Source organism: Gymnoscopelus microlampas (genome assembly GCF_963454915.1).
Source record: "Gymnoscopelus microlampas genome assembly, chromosome: 8".
Classification (NCBI taxonomy): domain Eukaryota; kingdom Metazoa; phylum Chordata; class Actinopteri; order Myctophiformes; family Myctophidae; genus Gymnoscopelus; species Gymnoscopelus microlampas.
In genome coordinates, this window is record NC_139945.1 from 24690143 (window position 1) to 24705142 (window position 15000).

Here is a 15000-nt window from a genome sequence, read left to right on the forward strand (position 1 = left end):
GGATTCTGTGAATGGGCGTGTCTGAACAGGCCATTTCACATTTTCCCCATGGTGATGTCACCATGGGGACCTCATTTTAGTTGTCCCGCCCCCTCATTTTCAGTCTCCACCTCCCTTATTGTTTACAACCGGCGCCATTGGCCGTATTCTAATGAGGGTGGGGAAAAGCGGTGAGGAGGCCGGGGGGAGGTGATGATTGACAGACAAACTTCCTCAATAGCGCCCCTCTGCCCAAAGAGGGACAATATTTATATCAAATAAATATGTTTTAAATTCATGGTGTATACCAGTGGTTCTCAACCTTTTCAAGCCGCGACCCCCAAAATAATCCTATTTGAACTGGGGACCCCCCATTTTGATAGACTCCGTTCCACAGATAAATATTGTGAAAATAGCAGATCTACAAGCTCACAACGCCTCGTATCGCGAGGCGTTGTGAGCTTGTAGATCTGCTATTTTCACAATCTTTGTCTCTTTCTTATATTATTTGACAATTTGGCCAATGTTTTATACTAGTTTATTGATTACTTGTGTTGTTGCTTTTTTTAGGTCTTAAAAGTCCTTAAATTGTCACTTCACTATCATCTGGGGACCCCCACAAAATCATGTGGGGACCCCCCTGGGCCACAGGTTGAGAACCACTGGTGTATACAGTCCCTTTAAGCCTTATATACATCTTTGTATGATGAATAGCAAAAATCGACAAGCTCACAATGCATCACATAACGAGCATTATGTAAGAAATGTGTGGAGATGGAGTAATTCCCATGCATCATGTTCATAAAGTGGTAGTGCCAGAAGTCAGCATAATGGACTAACTGGATGAGTATGAAAGACTGACTTTTACAGAAGCAGCTCATGTGGGTTAAAAAAACAACAACACTGGGAAATCATGGGAAACAGAGGACCAACATAAGAACATAATATGTATTATTATTTCGCTGCGGATTATACAGCCAGAGTCAACTTTTAGAATTAATTTAATAATATCACACAGTACTTAAATGGGCTGCACTGCCAAATTCCCTCAGGGGTCCAGTCTCTGTAGTTCGAATGAATGTGCCCCCTGAATCTAGTGTGTAAGTTCTATGCTTCCACTCTCACCCCCTGCCCTTTTCTGGAACAAATAGCTATCTGCTGTCACAACAAACAAATAAAACAACAACGTGTCTATTCACATCTATTCGCACACTGCGTCCTCTGGTAAATTGGTTCAATCCCACAGCTGCAGTTTCTTGACACTCTCTTGAAGAGCAATTAACTTTCCCACTCATTGAAGGAGCTAGGTGTTGTTTTCCAATGATTCACCAGGGGCCCATTTCACAAAGGCACAATTAAGTCATCCAGGAATTAAGAAAAAGCGAGGCTTGACCTAGACAGTCTAGACAGTGCAACTAATTTATTAATTCACATGCATGCGTGTTCACGGCTTCCTTCAAAATGAGGTCGGCAACAGAATTCTTCAGCAGACGAGTTTGATCACAGATTTACTGTTCCTCGAGGAAGTATATATACGTTACGGTTCATGTGCGAAACCGTTATGTGGGAAAAGCAGGACGAGGAGTGCTCGTTTTTCTGGCAGAGGGGAGCGTGCCGGACCGCGGCCGAGTTACAGCCCCTCTCTCACAGTCTGTAACATATACAACAAAAATGAAAGACAGCTGCTTTAAATAAAACAATAAGAAATTACTTGGCAGACAATAGAGGATAGATTACATGTGTAAGAAGCCCAAGAATATAAATGTACTGAAATGCCTTAAAGAAACCGTCATAATGCAGGGTTGGTAGCCTACACCCCTTCCGCACTGTATCATTAAAATACATGTTTCAATGAGACTGTCCTGTCGAGCAGCACGTTGTGTATAGCGCCGTCGTCCACCCCTCCAAATATTCCCTCAGTGTCTCTATTTTTGCTAGGGTTCGTGACTGTGTTCCTCGACTATTTCTATTGGTTCGAGATCTGCACGCTGCTTTGTGTCTGTTCCTGGAATACAGCTATGCTGACTGTCAGAAGTTTTATTAAGAGTTAAGGAAATTGGGGTAGCACTTAACAATAATGACCCGTTATAAAGCATTTATAAACGTTTATAAGCACTTTGTAGACTATTAACAAATCATTAACAACCTGTTTGTTGACATTCGTAAATGATTACTAAAACCTTTATAACTACAGTTACAAATCATTTATAAAGTATTAGTAAGTAGTGAACTATTCATGAATAAGCCATTTATATACATATGTAAATGATTATTAAATCATTTGTAACGATACGATACGATACGATAATACTTTATTGTCAGTTTGCACTGAAATTTGTCTTGCGACCCAGAAACAGCCATGTATGCAACATATAACAGTACACACATTTGACATGACACAAGAAAACAACAAAATACAAATACATACATAAAGACATGCAAAGACAAGAGCAATGTCCACCACTCAGCTTACCCCTGGCTTATAACTCCTGATTGAGCCTCAATGTCGTCTGATGGACAAAGGACCTCTTCAGTTTGACCTTATTGTATGTAGGAACACTGTATCTCCTTCCTGAAGGCAGCAACCTATATTCTCCATACAAAGCATGGCTAGTGTTTGAAGTGATATTCCTTGCCAACCTTATCATACTGTTATCATACGTAGATGTATAGAGCCTCTGAAGTGGTTGTCCAACAATCTTTGAACAAATGTTCACTTGTTGCAGCAGTTGTGACTTTAAAGCTACAGACAGACATCCATACCAGGTGGTACTACAGTACTGCAGGACACTCATAATAACAGAAGTGAAAAACAAAAGAAGAATCTGTCTACTAGCACCAAAAGATCTCAGACGGCGAAGGAAATAGACTCTTTGTTTTGTCTTCTTACCCACTGATTCAATCTGGTCTTTCCATGACAAAAGGTGGTCTATTACTACTCCTAGGTATGTATACGAACATACCTGGTTGATCTGTTCACTATGAATAGTAATAGGGGATCTGTGTATCTCTAGTGGGGCACCAAAAATAATCTCTTCTGTCTTTTTTGTGTTAATGATAAGAGCGTTGTTATCACTCCATTCCACCACCTTATTTACTCTGTGTTGGTGCAGTCCAGGATCACTGGAACTATCCAAAAGAGAAATCAAAACTGTATCATCAGAGTACTTTAGAATGTATTGGTCTGGCTTGTCAGTGCGACATTCAGACAGACATTTCTCAGTACTACAGCTGTCAGTATAAAGGGTGAACAATACAGCTGAGCTTACACAACCCTGGGGAGCACCAACATTAGTGGTTAATGCTGAGGAGAGGGTTTTGTTCACTTTCACCCTCTGTACTCTGTTAGTAAGGAAGGAAGCATACCAGTGAAGTATGGATTCAGTTCCAACTGTACCATCTTTGACACCAGAATATCAGACTGTATTGTATTGAAGGCTGAAGAGAAGTCTAAGAACAGCACCCTTGCATGATTCTTATTAGACTTATCTAGGTGTTTTGTAATGAAGTGGACCAGTGTGACAACCGCATCCTCTGTACCGCAACCTTTCTTATAAGCAAACTGACAGGGGTCAAATTTGTCTTTAGTTATACTCACAAGATGTTGCAACAGTATTCTTTCCAGTGATTTCATGGTCACTGAAGTAAGAGCTATGGGTCTATAATCCTTATGTTCTTTTGGACATTGGATTTTGGGTAATGGTTTTATGTGTGAGGTTTTCCAACACAGAGGAATTATATGTGTGTCTACAGAGGTTTGAAATATTGGTTGCCACACAGGAGCCAACTCGGATGCAAAGTTTTTGAGGAGAAAAGCACTGCACTCGTCCGGCCCATTAGCTTTCCTTGTGTTAGTACACCGAAACACTTTCCTGACATCCTCTTCAGTGATGATAATTCTGTCTGAGGGGGCAGGTGTTACAGCCTTAAGTATTTCAGTGCACTTAGAGGAATCGCCCAATGATTCGAATCTGGCATAGAAAGTATTTAGGTCATTGGCAAAGCCAAGTTCATTGTCTGTCACAATAGGTTTGGTTGGGGCTGACATTCCTGTCATGGATTTCATAGTATCCCACGCCTTTTTGTGATTTTTAGCTTTGAACGCATCCTCTAGGTGCTGTCTATGTGCCAATTTTGCCTGCCTCATTTTTGTTTTTAGCTTATTTTCTGTCAATTTGAGTGCACCGAAATCTTTGCTTATGAAGGCTGCTTTCCTTTCATTTATTATATTCTTTATGTCCTTGGTCACATATGTTTTATTGTTCGGATAGATTTTAATTTCTTTTGTAGGAACAACCAGCTGTACACAAAAATTAATGTAATCATTTGTAACTGTGGTTATTTCGTCCAATGAACCATCTCTAAAAGTGTCCCAATCTGTACAGTCCAGGCATGCTTTTAGTTGTTCCTTGCTTTCATTTGTCCATGTCCTAACTACTTTCTTCTCCACCTTTCCTCTCTTCAGTTTTGACTTATAAACTGGAGTCATGTACACAACATTATGGTCAGAGGTCAATATAGGCGGGCCTACCTTGGCAACATATGCATCTGGAATGTTCACATAACACTTGTCCAGAATGTTATTTTTCCTAGTCGCATCCTTGACATACTGTACAAATCCTGGCAACACAGTGTCTAGATAACACTGGTTCAAGTCTCCAAGTACGATTGCTGGTGCCTCTGGGTACTGTAGTTGTAGTCCATGTACACAGTCAGCAATGGTTTTTGCTGCCTGTGCTGCTCTTCCTGGCCCTTTAGGAGGCACATAGACTATGAACAGTAGAATGCACCCAAATTCGCGGGGGAGATAGAACGGTCTTAAAGTCATGCCCAGGATTTCCACGTTGGGATCGTCGCATATCCCGAATTTGATGGAATGGGATCGACACCAGAGATCATTAATGTACACACATACTCCACCGTAACCACTCCCTCCACCTCTGTCCAGTCGCACCAGAGTGAATCCGGGGACCTCATAGAGTGAGTCTAGTTTTGATGGTTTTAACCAGCTTTCAGTGAAACATAACAGTGATGCCTCACGAAATTCGTAGCTGTACCTTGTGTATGTTCTTATCGTGCTGATTTTGTTATCCAAGGATCGCACGTTGGCCAGAACGATAAAGGGGAGCGGGGGGCGGGTGAATCTCCTCCGTAAACGGTTTCGAATTCCCCCTCTTTTTCCTCGTCTCCTCCTCCTCTTTACTCGGATCAGTTCCACGGGTATGTCATCCAGCACCGGCAAGTGGACGTGGCCCGCCGTTGTGTTCGGCTCCGGCGGCCGTAATGCCAGTAGTGCAGCTCGGCTGTACACATGGACGATCCCGGTAGCGCCGTTTTCACGCCAGATGTTTGTCTCGAGCCGAGTCCCCGGTTCTATCGACCAGCACTTTCCACAGAAGTTACTAATGACCAGGATCAGCAGAGCTACCTCTGCGGCTCTCATTTTGGCGACATTGCACATCTTTACATGTGACGACATATAGACACGGACAATACAAATAACTAAACAATAAGGCACACAAGCAAACTCTCAGGTCGCGGTGCAGCCGCCGAGCAGCGCACGAATAACGACCCATTCTAAAGCATTTATAAACATTTATAAGCAGTTTGTAGACTATTAACAAATCATTAACAACCTGTTTATTGACATTTGTAAATGATTACTAAAACCTTTATAACTACGGTTACAAATCATCTATAAAGGTATTAGTAAGTAGTAAAACTATTCATGAATAAGCCATGTATAATACATCTGTAAATGATTATTAAATCATTTGTAACTGATGTTACATAATATATACAAGCTATTGGTAGCTTGTTCATGTTTAACATTATGCTTTGTTAAACATTCCTAAAGTATCTATAAATCCTTAGTACATGTTATTATGTGCCCTATAGTAAAGTGAAGACAGTTCATCATTTACAACTGTCTGTTAATGTGTTTGTTCATGTTTAACACATGCTTTGTAAAACATTCCTAAAGTATCTATAAATCCTTAGTACATGTTATTATGTGCCCTATAGTAAAGTGAAGACAGTTCATCATTTACAACTGTATGTTAATGTGTTTGTTCATGTTTAACATATGCTTTGTAAAACATTCCTAAAATATCTATAAATCCTTAGTACATGTTAGTATGTGCCCTATAGTAAAGTGAAGACAGTTCATCATTTACAACTGTCTGTTAATGTGACTTTCTCCTTACCTGTTGCAAACTACCTGGCTTTCATGAATGCAGACACCAAACAATTACTAGAATTATCTTTCATGTTTAATATATGATTCGTAAGACATTCGTAAAGAGTATGTTGACCATTTGCAAACGTTATCATGGGCCTTGCTGTAAAGACTATGCATTATTATTTCATGTTTAACAATGATTAGTAAAACATGTGACATCAAAAAGTGGCAGAAGTAACGTTATAGAGTATAAAAGTATAAAACAATTTATTAAGATATAAAATGTAGCAACTCTTGGCCACAGCACACACACTGACATTTAAACAAAGAAATTCATCACAACAGAATCACAGAGTAGCAGCTTGGAGCCTCTGCAGTCACCACCTCCCAGTGCAAGTTAGCTTTAGCTGCTAAGCTAAACTGCTAAGCATGGAGGACATTACTAGCCTACACGTCAAAACAAGCATTGTGGATACAAACAGCCACCATCAAAATACCCCCTCGTCATAATGCTACTTCATGTATGTAAGATTAGCCATTTTATGTTACCTCGATCACCTGCAACAAGACAGTTAAAACACATAAAACATGAATTAGATAGCCTGGTTCCAGATGAATCTGCCATTTGCAAAAAGAAAAGTTGCCCTTGGCAGATTAGGTCTGGCCCCTCTCAATAGAGATTGTATTTCTCTCCCTCCGAAGTTGTGAGGGACCAATCAGGGCCCAGTATGCAAATATGGGACAGGTTTATCACCCAAGGCTTTTTTTTTTGTTTGACCCTCGGAAATGAAGGTTCCACACAGAGATTCCAGACTAATATATACGCAGTGATATTAGTCTGGCCATGCCAGGCTATGAATTAGACATATTTCTGTCCAGTCTGCAACTGCATCACTGTTCACTTCCTCCCTAGTAGGCTACTGCAGGTGTAATGCAGGTAATCAGTGTGTTGCCAGATCTTGCAAAAGAAACAAGCGGACAGGTCTATGAAAACAAGACCAAAAGAAGCAACTAGGCTCAGGCCCATGATAATGTCTGCAAATGGTTTACATACTCTTTACGAATGTCTTACGCATCATTTGCTTAACATGAAAGATAATTCTAGTAATTGTTTGGTGTCTTCACTTTACTATAGGGCACATAATAACATGTACTAAGGATTTATAGATACTTTAGGAATGTTTTACAAAGCATATGTTAAACATGAACAAGCTACCAATAACTTGTATATATTATGTAACATCAGTTACAAATGATGTAATAATCATTTACAGATGTATTATACATGGCTTATTCATGAATAGTTTTACTACTTACTAATACCTTTATAGATGATTTGTAACAGTAGTTATAAAGGTTTTAGTAATCATTTACAAATGTCAATAAACAGGTTGTTAATGATTTGTTAATAGTCTACAAACTGCTTATAAATGTTTATAAATGCTTTAGAATGGGTCGTTACAAATGATTTAATAATCATTTACAGATGTATATAAATGGCTTATTCATGAATAGTTCACTACTTACTAATACTTTATAAATGATTTGTAACTGTAGTTATAAAAGTTTTAGTAATAATTTACGAATGTCAACAAACAGGTTGTTAATGATTTGTTAATAGTCTACAAAGTGCTTATAAACGTTTATAAATTCTTTATAACGGGTCATTATTGTAAAGTGCTACCGAAATGGGATTATCAAATGGCATAAAGGACAGACAACATAGATTCTCTAGCTGTGCCCTCATTTTGTTCCTGATGCACTTCATATTTATAGCCTATTTCATTATAGTTCAAAAGACCCATCATCAAACAGTAGTGAGTGAGACGGAGACATATTTAAGTGTTTGTGCATGCATAATGCATATCATATGCATAGTATGAAGGGAACATTGTGTGTGTGTGTGTGTGTGTGTGTGTGTGTGTGTGTGTGTGTGTGTGTGTGTGTGTGTGTGTGTGTGTGTGTGTGCGTGCGTGCGTGCGTGCGTGCGTGCGTGCGTGCGTGCGTGCGTGCGTGCGTGCGTGCGTGCGTGCGTGCGTGCGTGCGTGCGTGCGTGCGCGTGCGTGCGTGAGCGCTCAAAATATATATGCATATCCAGATACGAGTCGTGTAAATCACTAAATACAATACTTGGTCCGCCTCCTTTGTGTGATCTGATATGGGGCAGAGAGGACTGATGTAGACTTTGTACTCTGTTCTGAAGTATAGCAGTAGAATGCAGCAACAGTAACAGTTTGTCCTTCTGGCAAGGTCTACTGGGGTACAGCTAATTGTGAAATGGAGGAGATGGGGGGGGGGGGTTGTTTGTCCTTATCTCCTTCACTTTATTCTAATGGAACAGCCAGTGCCTAGAACACACAATAGGAATAAACACACGCGTACACACACACACACACACACACACACACACACACACACACACACACACACACACACACACACACACACACACACACACACACACACACACACACACACACACACAGTGCATGGGCTCTACTTCAATTTACATAAAACTATTCTAGTTGTGGAGCTCTTATTTACACAAGACATCCAACAGTTAAAGGGACAATGTGCTCTCGTGCTCTCTCTCTCTCTCTCTCTCTCTCTCTCTCTCTCTCTCTCTCTCTCTCTCTCTCTCTCTCTCTCTCTCCTCTCCCTCTGTCCTATTTGATTTACTTATCTGCTGTCAGCTGCATACTACGTTTATTATGGCAATCTGCCTTTTTCTTCCGACATGCTTTTTTTTTATCATCCCCTCTCTCACAGAGAACACTATTACTGAAGCCCCCCCCCCCCCACACACACACACACACACACACACACACACACACACTCACACACACACACACACACACACACACACACACACACACACACACACACACACACACACACACACACACACACACACACACACACACACACACACACACACACACACACACACACACTGCTGCTTGCAGAGGAACTCGATTCAATTTCTCAGTGTGAAGGAGGACAGCATGCAATAGATACAGAGAGAGGGAGAGAGATTGTTTTCTGTTGAGAAAGAGGGTCCTTGGCTATAGGGATGTAAATGTAGCCCAGAATTCATTGCTGCTGCTGCTGCAAAAGAACAGGGACCCATACATGTGGGAGAAGTGGTGGAAAAAGTACTCAAATGTTTTACTTTAAGTAAAAGTAAGCAATATTGCAATGTAGAAATACTCTGTTACAAGTGAAAGTCTGGAATTCAAAATTGACTTGAATGAAAGTACTTGAATGAAAGTCCTAAAGTATTGATATCAAAATGTACTCAAAGTACCCAAAGTAGAAAGTACTTATTATGCAGAATGTCCCATTCCACAATTTTTCAAATGTATAAATTGTATACAAATCTTTAGAAATCTAGCTCACAATGCGTCGCATCGCGACGCATTGTGAGCTTGTAGATCGGCTATTTTCAAATGGCCGAAATGTATATAGGGTTGTAACTAAAGTTTTCAAATAAATGTAGTGGAGTAAAACTTACAATATCTGTCTTTGAGATGTAGTGGAGTAGAAGTAAAAGTATAAAAAAAAATCGCAATACTCCAGTAAAGTAAAATAAATACCTCAACATTGTACTTAAGTACAATACTTCATTACATGTACTTATACTTACTTTCCACCACTGGAGGAGGACAGCATGGAATGGTAGATACAGAGAGAGGGAGAGAGATTGCTTTTTATTGAGAAACGGTCCTTGGCTAGGGATATAAATGTAGCTCAGAATTCATTGCTGCTGCAAAAGAACATGGGACCCCATAGATGTGGGAGCTATAGGCCGTCCGCTTTCATTTCACTAAATTAGGAAGTGAAGATTTATGCTAAGGTTCTTGCACGCCAGTTACAATGGTCTTATTTAGGGATGGTCGGGAAAAAAGGGTTCTGATTCAATATTAATATGATTACGGTGATTTACTCCAACCCTTCAGTGATGATTCTTGGGAGAAATTGTTCATTATTAATTGTTTTGGGGTTGCTGGAGGTTCAGACAAAGTGTGTCCTCTTAGCCCTTTATTATAATGCGCTTTCACTTAAACCACTGCTCAGAGGGTTTGCCAGTCCATCGCAGTCACATCATTATTATGTTGACGATGTACTTTTATATGTTTAGGATGCTCCACAATCCATTCCCCATAATTTTGTCCATATTGGATTATCTGAGTGCCAATTAAGGATACAGAATGAGTTGGCCCAAATCTGATCTCTTGTCCCTAAATGATGCCATGAGGAATTTGGTTATGCCCCTCAAGTTCTGGTTGTTACTCATTTTTACATTTAATATTACAGATTTTTCAGAATTCCTTTAATATCACAAAAGACTTGGATAAATGGGCTGCACTGCCGAATTCCCTCAGGACTCGAGTCTCTATAGTTGAAATGAATTTGTTTTCCCCATGCCCTGGTACAAATTGCAATCTGCAGGCACAACAAATAAAACTAAAGTATCTATTCACATCTATCCTGACACTCTGTCCTCTGGTAATTTGGTTCATTCCCACAGCTGCAGTTTCTTGGCGCTCTCTTGAAGAGCAATTAGATTTCACACCCAATGAAGGAGGTGTTGTTTTCCAATGTTCTACCTGCTCAACCTGCTCATTCTAACCCCTTGTTTTCAAAGTGGGGGCTGTGATCCCCAGGGGGGCACCAGGGGGCACCAGGGAAAGGAGAGAATGAGAAATGAATCATAAAACAATAACTATAGCTTTTTTTTGCGGTTTACCCCCTTTTCTCCCCAATTTCGTTTGGTGCAAATTAATTCCTCCCCACACACATTGTGTGTTGTCACTGCTGCTGTATTCTACTGACTCACCTACCAGTGAGGAGCCCCCACCGGGAGGACGCAGAGCCTCGGTCCTACTCCTCCCGCCCAACACTCCCTGCTGACAGGTGCCGCCCGGCCCAGCCCGTATAGAAGTATGTGCAATGACAAATATCACCCTCCCCGCCCGGCTTCCCTACCCCGAGCACGGGCCACTTGTGTTCATAGACACTCGACAAAGCCAGATGCACCACGATGGATTTGAACCGCCAGCCTCCGCGGTGGTGGGCAGATACACTGTGCCACCCGAGCGCCGCCAATATTACTTTTTTTTTTTTTTTTGTCACCCTGTCCGTCCGCGTGTCCGTCCGTCCGTATGTGTCCGTCACCCCCTCTGTCTGTGAACAGTTACTCTCTGGCACTGTTGGCTTGATCACAGCTAAACTGTGCACACACACTCCCTGGATGCCAGAGCAGAACCTCTGCCCCAACTCTTTCACATGGGCCTGTTATAGCGCCACCAGGAGGACGCTTTTTGCAAAACACATGTTTTCAGAGAAGATGATGTACTATATAATGACCTCTACAAAAAAAACACTGATCGAAATAGCCTACTGAGGATAGATAGCCGTCACCCTCTGCCCCTAAAAAAACAGCCCACCCCCGTGGTCAGAATCTCAGAAACCATTTGGTCATGTCTGATTTACCCCGTCTTATCTCCTACTCAACGTATATTGGCTCCTATTTCTAACGGCAACTATAAATGCGGCTCCTGTGCTCAATGCAATAGAACTCATAAATGTCACAAGTTTAAGCATCCTCATTCTGGCAAAAATATCCCCATCAAAGGTGTAATCACCTGCACAACAAAAGCAATCATTTACTTACTTACATGCTCGTGTGGTAAGGCATATTATGTAGGAATGACGACCCGTGAACTTAAGGCATGCACGCATAGCAGAGCAACGCAGCACAATTAGGTGTAAGAATATTACATATCCTGTTGCCGCACATTTTGTTGAATCCAATCACTCTGTATCCTCCTTGCATTACATTGGCATAGAAAAAGTCTCTGTCACTAGAGGAGCGAAGGAGATGGATAAGCTACTGTTAAAACGTGAGGCTTTTTGGATTCAGCCTTTAAAAACATTATCTCCTTTTGGCCTTAATTTAGACTTTGATCTTACATTTTTTTTGTAAAAATAAATTTGGTGGAAAAAAAAAATGTAAAGATAATTTTGTAAAAAATAATATTTGGTAAAAAATAATCTTTTAATCTTGTCACTTTTTCCCCCCTTCTGATCCGCAGGCGGCCTACAGTACCTACTTCAGACTTCAGATTAGTCTAAACAATTGTATTGCATGTATTGTATTATATTGTATTCAATTGGTGTTCTTTATTGTGTGGTTCCTGTTTCATTTTCATAAATGTATTTGCAAAATTTCAGATATATTTAGTTGTCCTGAGAATCTGGAAGGAATTAACCTTCCAGATTCTCTCACGTCTTTATAATGGTTATTCATGAGGTATAACACCTCCCTAATTGTCCAGGAATGTGAGACAGCACCAGTGATGGAAAAAGTACTCACATTTCTTACTAAGTTAAAGTATCAATACTGCAATAGAAATAGTCTGGAATTCAAAATGTACTTGAGTAAAAGTACAAAAGTATTGGCATCACAATGTACTTTGGTAGTACTAATGTACTACCAAAAGTAAAAGTACTCTTTAGGCAGAATGTCCCATTTAAAGTTTTCAAATGTATACAAATCTTTTGAAAATAGCAGATCTACAAGCTCACAATCGCGACGCATTGTGAGCTTGTAGATCTGCTATTTTCAAATGGCCAAAATGTATATAGGGCTGGAGTGATTAATTTAATAATCAAAATCTACAAAGTAACTAGTAACTAAAGTTTTCAAATAATTGTAGTGGAGTAAAAGTATAATATTTGCCTCTGAGATGTAGTGGAGTAGAAGTAAAAGTATTGGAAATTGAAAATACTCAAGTAAAGTACAAATACCTCAAAATTATACTTAAGTACAGTACTTGAGTACATGTACTTAGTTACTTTACACCACTGGACAGCACCTGGTCCCGATTGCTCTCAGCACAGGGACAGACCTCATTTGAACCTTGTGTTCCTTCAGATCCATGTGATTGGTTGCATGACTATCTCAGGCACCATATTTATGTGTGACTTGTAATGTGTTCTGTATACCCTGAAGAAGGCAGTTATCTGCCGAAACGTTGGTTTATTTACTCTGCGTCCTATAATAAAATATTATCACTTTGGCTACCAGTGTGTGTGCAGCCTCCTTTTTGTCTCTTGAAGACCACTATTTAATTTGAGGGTCCTTGGTATGGAAATGTTTGGGAACCCCTGATTTAAGCAATGTTTCGGTCCAACAATTTTCTGTTAATTTGTGTCTGGTGACCTCTGACAAAAGCATGCAAATTGCTAAATGGAACCCCTCCTAGCCGATATTTAACAATAATTGACAGTTAATTGGGGGCGTCCAATTCAATTTCATCAGTGGTCTGTCAGAGGTATCTATTCATTGGTAGATGTCTTTGGGGACGATGGTCTTCGTTCATTTAATTAGTTAGTGGCACAGTTTAATTTGCCTCAGACTTCCTTTTGATTTTTACTTAACAATTGAGGACTGCCATGAAAATATGCTGTATGGGGTTCTGTGGAAAGAGGTGCTTCATAAGCATCCGGTGCTTATGCCAGGAACATTTAGTATTGTGTTTCAATGTGAACTTACGATATAGAAAATAGATATTTGATCGCAAAGTCGGAAACGAAAGAGAGAAACTTAGAGGGAGTCACGGCAGGTTAAACATTTCTCTACCATTCATTGACTTTTCACTCGTTCAGGGGCAATATCATAGGTCTCCAGTGAACAAAGCTTGGCTCAGCATGGCTTGGCTTGGATCTTTCTCTGCCTTCAGGCTCCAGCAGAGATGAGTACCTATAGTGCAGAGCTAATAGTCTAGGTGGTCTATAAGGACTGAAGCTTGGGATAATTCCACCGAGGTGAGACTTCTGACCCCCTATATTCTATTTGTGTGTGTGTGTGTGTGTGTGTGTGTGTGTGTTTGTGTGTGTGTGTGTGTGTGTGTGTGTGTGTGTGTGTGTGTGTGTGTGTGTGTGTGTGTGTGTGTGTGTGTGTGTGTGTGTGTGTGTGCGTGTGTGCGCGTGTGCGCGTGTGTGCGTCTGTGCGTCGATTGTGTGCGCTTGTGTGTACAAGTGTGCATATGCGTGCGCATGTGGGAAATAGTATGCATGCATGCAGGGTTTTGCAATTCTAAAGTTGCAATTCTTCAAAATATAGGTTGTTATAAATGGGTTTCCAAATAGTAGGAGTCATCAGTTTTATTCAGAGGTTGAGGTGTTTCTCATGCCCTCTGAAATAGATTCCATGTTATGTTGAATTCCTGGCCCATATTATGGAATGTTTTGATTACATTTCAATTCATATTTTATATCAAATCTAGTGGACTTGAATAACAAATCATGTTGAGATGAAAATCATTATTCATCCATTATACAGCTCATACTGTAAGCGTTTGCGGGCACATGCGTGCACATGTGTGTGCGTGCGTGCGTGTGTTTGTAACAGGTTTTAGGAATGTTATTACTCTAGGTTCGGACTCCCGTTCACACCAATACAGAGTGAATGACACGACACAAAAGCATGTAAAAATATGTTTTCCTGTTTATTACAAAATCTAAATAAATACAAATCATTCAATTTAAAACTGTAATGAAGCAAGTCAGTGGATCAGGGGTTTATTGTCACCCTGGCGGAGACAATTAACAGCTTCCTTGCAACCGGTCCTTTCAAAATATAAACACACGCACGCTGGCGTGATCACGTTCCTTTAACAGGAGTAGTGTGAGTGCATCAATAATCAATCTCTGCCACTGCTGCTCTGCCATCGCCACCTGTCATCTGTCTGGATCCAGCACCTCGAGGAAACAGGAACTCGAATCACTCTACTGTAAAGCCCATGAATAGCTTTAAAACTACATGCCCACAC